The sequence below is a fragment of the Chiloscyllium punctatum genome, unplaced genomic scaffold (genome assembly GCF_047496795.1).
Source record: "Chiloscyllium punctatum isolate Juve2018m unplaced genomic scaffold, sChiPun1.3 scaffold_211, whole genome shotgun sequence".
Classification (NCBI taxonomy): Eukaryota; Metazoa; Chordata; class Chondrichthyes; order Orectolobiformes; family Hemiscylliidae; genus Chiloscyllium; species Chiloscyllium punctatum.
Genome location: NW_027309945.1, coordinates 70,421 through 75,490, shown reverse-complemented (window position 1 = coordinate 75,490; position 5,070 = coordinate 70,421). Strand labels below are relative to the sequence as shown.

Sequence of the window (5,070 nt, the reverse complement as noted above, 5' to 3'; positions counted from 1 at the left end):
AAATTTGGTCTAACACACATTCGGACAGTCTAAATAAATCATTAAATTACATGTTGTAATGGAACAGTGCTGTAAATGTAACGCTTTCACACGACAGTCACTCAGTAGAGCACTGTACCTTTCACCACAATCTTCACCAGAAAGTGCGCGGAGGCTGAGTGACCATGTGATGCCGATGGGGAATTCCAGTTCTCCCCAAGATTCTCCCCACAGTTTGAAATAAAGTTGTTTCTAAATATAAACTACAATTCCCAGTTTCAGGCTCAGTTTCCAGGCCTGTCGAGCGGATTGCATTCCTGTTTTAGCTGAACACATTGATTGTACCTTTTGTAGACAGAGGGATCTTGAGGAAAGGTTTGCTGTTCAGCTGGTGTCTGGCAAGGAATCGCATCACAGTGAACACGAGTTCACTTTATAGAAAAAGGTTCATTAATTGCATTGCAGCCAAATTGTATTTAATCAACACGCGTTATCAGTGAACTGCCTCTACATAGAATGGAGGCACAAAACTGGTGGGCTGAATGGACAACAGCAGTTCTCATTTTATGGTTCACAATGTTTAAACATAATAAGAGATATGTATATTGTATGGGGAAAACTGCATTGAAGAGATGTTCGGCCATTAACGAGAATAGGGAAAGCTCAATGAGTTGTATGACGTATTCCTTTCCTGATGCTTCTGTGCAGTGTGTGGGAAAGCTCTGTAAATATTGTCACAAGCTCTCAGCTGTTAGGAAGGAGGTCTCTGCAGGGTCAACAGGATTGTGTTTCCCGTTCCCTTTTCTGATAACGAGGCTGGTGCCGGGTGTTCTCTCTGAGTTTATCCTTTAAGACCTCGTAGCAGTTTGATACAATTGGGTGCCTTGCTTGGCCGTTTCAGAGACCACTGAAGAGTTTATAACATGTCTGTGTGTCTGGAGTCACTTTTAGGACAGACGAGGAAAGCACGGGAGATTCACTTCCTGAACGTATACTGGGGAAGGAGATCATCGTCTATAATCGACATTGAACAAATGATCACTATTACTGACACCAGGTATTAGATCCAGATATTTTCTTAATTGTTTTTAACTAGCACCAGTTGTCAGAGAATTATCCTGGTCTGGATTAGCAATGCAATGACAATTCCACAGCAGCACCATCTCCACATGGGGGCCTAGTGGAAACTACACTGAACTGATTAACTGTTCAAAAAAGGGAATAGGGATAATCCCGGGAATTACAGGCCAGTTAGTCTTATTTCTGTGGTAGGCAAAGTAATGGAAAGGGTACTGAGGGATAGGATTTACGAGTATCTGGAAAGACACTGCTTGATTAGGGACAGCCAGCACGGATTTGTGAAGGGTAGGTCTTGCCTTACAAGTCTTATTGAATTCTTCGAGGAGGTGACCAAGCATGTGGATGAGGGTAGAGCAGTGGATGTAGTGTACATGGATTTTAGTAAGGCATTTGATAAGGTTCCCCATGGTAGGCGTATGTGGAAAGTCAGGAGGCATGGGATAGAGGGAAATTTGGCCAATTGGATAGAAAACTGGCTAAACGGTCGAAGGCAGAGAGTGGTGGTAGGTGGTAAATATTCAGCCTGGAGCCCAGTTACAAGTGGAGTTCCGCAGGGATCAGTTCTGGGTCCTCTGCTGTTTGTAATTTTTATTAATGACTTAGATGAGGGAGTCGAAGGGTGGGTCAGTAAATTTGCAGATGATACGAAGATAGGTGGAGTTGTGGACAGTGAGGAGGACTGTTGTCGGCTGCAGAGGGACTTAGATATGATGCAGAGCTGGGCTGAGGAGTGGCAGATGGAGTTCAACCCTGCCAAGTGTGAGGTTGTCCATTTTGGAAGAACAAATAAGAATGCGGAATACAGGGTTAATGGTAGGGTTCTTGGTCAGGTGGAGGAACAGAGGGATCTTGGGGTCTATGTACATAGATCTTTGAAGGTTGCCACTCAGGTGGATAGAGTTTGTAAGAAGGCCTATGGAGTATTATCGTTCATTAGCAGAGGGATTGAATTCAAGAGTCATGAAGTGATGTTGCAGGTGTACAGGACTTTGGTTAGGCCACAGTTGGAGTACTGTGTGCAGTTCTGGTCGCCTCACTTTAGGAAAGATGTGGAAGCTTTGGAGAGGGTGCAGAGAAGATTTACCAGGATGTTGCCTGGAATGGAGAGTAGGTCGTACGAGGATAGGTTGAGAGTTCTCGGCCTTTTCTCGTTGGAACGGCGAAGAATGAGGGGTGACTTGATAGAGGTTTATAAGATGATAAGAGGAATAGATAGAGTAGACAGTCAGAAACTTTTCCCCCGGGTACAACAGAGTGTTACAAGGGGACATAAATTTAAGGTGAAGGGTGGAAGGTATAGGGGAGATGTCAGAGGTGGGTTCTTTACCCAGAGAGTGGTGGGGGCATGGAATGCGCTGCCCGTGGGATGGTGGAGTCAGAATCATTGGCGACCTTTAAGCGGCATTTGGATAGGTACATGGATGGGTGCTTAATCTAGGTTAGAAGTTCGGCACAACATCGTGGGCCGAAGGGCCTGTTCTGTGCTGTATTGTTCTATGTTCTATGTTCTATGATTATTTTTTGGACTGTGTGACAGCTCTTTCAAAAATAACCCCAACCAATTTGACTATCGTGATGGGACTGAGGGCGTGGTAATTGGTCTGATTGTAATTATTCCCTTCTTAGGGGATGGGACATAGTTGACTAATTACCCACATTAGGAGAAAGTGAGGACTGCAGTTGCTAATTACCCACATTGCCATGGAGTTGTCAGAGTTGGAGCTGGAATGAAACAGCTTCCCCAGCGACACGGCTTGTTGTGTAGCAAAAGCCCTCAGTCCTATTGCAGGAATGGTGTCAGGGCCAAATGCCTTTGTCGTATCTACAGTGTCCAGCTGTTGCTTCATGTCACGTGCAGTGAATTGAATTGATTAAGACGGGCATCTGTGATTCTGAGTGTATCATAGTGAGGGTGAGGTGGGTAATCGACACAACACTTCTGGCTGAGGATGGTGCAGATACTGTATCGTCTACATGGATGCACCGGGCTGTTCCATTATTTGGGATGGGGATATTTGTGGAGTCCTCTCCCCAGTAAGTTGTTTAATGGTTCATCGACTTTTATCCATGGATTTGACAGGTCGACAGAGCTTAGATCTGATTTGGTAGTCTTGAGCTCATCTCTCTGTCTGTATCAGATGTTAGTCCTGCTGTTTGTAGTGTAACCAGTCAAGTGCGGTAGCTTTAATGGATTGTCATCAGCTTTAGGTGCACGTGATTCCGACCCGACCATGTTCACCTGCACTCGTCACTGACCCATGGATCGGCTTGATGGAAATGGTAGACGGATGGACTATCCGGGGGAAAAAGTTACAGATTGTCATTGAAATCTACAGCATCAGATGATAACCCAGTTTTAGCTGCAATATCGACAGTTCAATAATACTGACGGGCCCCAGTTCACACCGAGACCAATTCACCCATCAGCCCTGTATTCAGTGACCTACTCTGGTTTCTGATGCGGAAATACTTCCATTTTCATATTCTCATTCTGCTGGAAGTTTTTCCTTGTGTGATGCCTCCAATTTATTACATAAACTATATCCATTTAAGGTACTAATCTGAATCTTTTCCTTTCAGGAATGCAATCTTCTGTATTTAAAATGAATGTGTTTCCTTCTGTTTTTTTTTCCCTTGACCATGAATCAGAGCTCTGCAGTATCAGTGATGCCAGACTTATGCAGTTTCAGAGTCAAGGAACTTGTCACCATGTGTTGGTGTTCAGTTCCCAGTGTATGGCTCTCCATGATGGACAGGATGTTTGGGCATCTTTGACAATATGTCGTTGGAAATTATTCAACAAACAAAAATTGCTGAAGAAATGGCTAAAGACGTTGCAGAATTTTCTGGAGTGAATGCAGAGCTAAACTTCCAGTTCCAGTGAACCTTCTATAAAGCTTTTTGTATTTTTATTTCCAGTATCCATAGTCATTTGTTTAATTGAAAAATTGTTCTGTGCCTATTCATTTCTGGAGAAACTCAGCAGGTCTGTCAACATTTGCAGAGAGAGAGTAACAGAGTTAGCGTTTCCAGTCCAGTGTGACAATTCTTCAAAACAGAATACAATTGCAAAATGGTATTTTAATCCCTTGTCAGAAGTGGAGGATGGGTGGCAGGAAAAAGAGGGTGTGGCAAAAGATAAATGGACTTTTAGCAGTGGGGAATGAGAAGATTCTGTATAACGGGTCGGAATTAACGGTTACTGGGGGAAAGGGGTTCTCTTTATTGAATGCAAGATAAAGAAGACACAACCAGACAAAGTCATACGGAGGCCAGGAGGGAGAATGTTGTCCATGTGGTAATATATAGATCTGGCCACAGATACGTTTTCACTGTCGTGATCATTACCCCCTTTAGACAAAGGAATTCAGGTGCTTGACTTCTTATTGGCACTAGTAAGCGTTTCATGCTGCCTTAGTATTGTAACATGGAGAAAAACAAATCACAATATGACGTTTGGGCTGAGTGTTGGTTACCTGTCATTTTTAATATTGTTTAATTTTGCAGTGCTTATCTTTAAACACTTGTTCTTGAAGTTAGTATCAGATGGAGTGTAGGATGTTGAGGGGTGACATTATAGAAACATATAAAACCATGAGAGGTATGGATAGGGTGAATAGCCAAGGTCTTTTCCAAACCAAGGGGATTCCAAACATAGAGGGAATAGGTTTAAGGTGAAAGAGGGTAGATTTAAAAGGGATGAAGGGTCAGCGTTTTTACACAGAGGGCGGTGTGGGTATGGAATACGCTTCCAGAGGAAGAGTGGGAGATGCAAGGACAGCTACAACATTTAAAACGCATTTGGACAAACATATGAATGGGAAACATGAAGAGGCATATGGAGCAAATGAAAGCAGATGGGACTAGTATAGTTTGGAAGATCTGCCCAGCATGGACATTTAGAAAAGCTTCACACAGATTCAGGGTGGTTTTGGGAAAGGGAAATGATATTTTGCCCTGTAAAATCATGCAAAGTATTTCTGGAGATGCCTGCAAATGTAACAAGTGGAC

The 5,070-nt window shown here is 43.3% G+C and overlaps 1 long non-coding RNA gene across 1 annotated transcript; it reads left to right on the top strand.

Moving 5' to 3' along the window:
- Positions 1–813: 813 nt before the first annotated feature.
- On the top strand, positions 814–3,971 carry LOC140471962 (uncharacterized). Its single transcript, XR_011957297.1, has 2 exons — positions 814–1,036; positions 3,709–3,971. It is a non-coding gene; the product is annotated as an uncharacterized lncRNA (long non-coding RNA).
- The last annotated feature ends 1,099 nt before the right edge of the window (positions 3,972–5,070 follow it).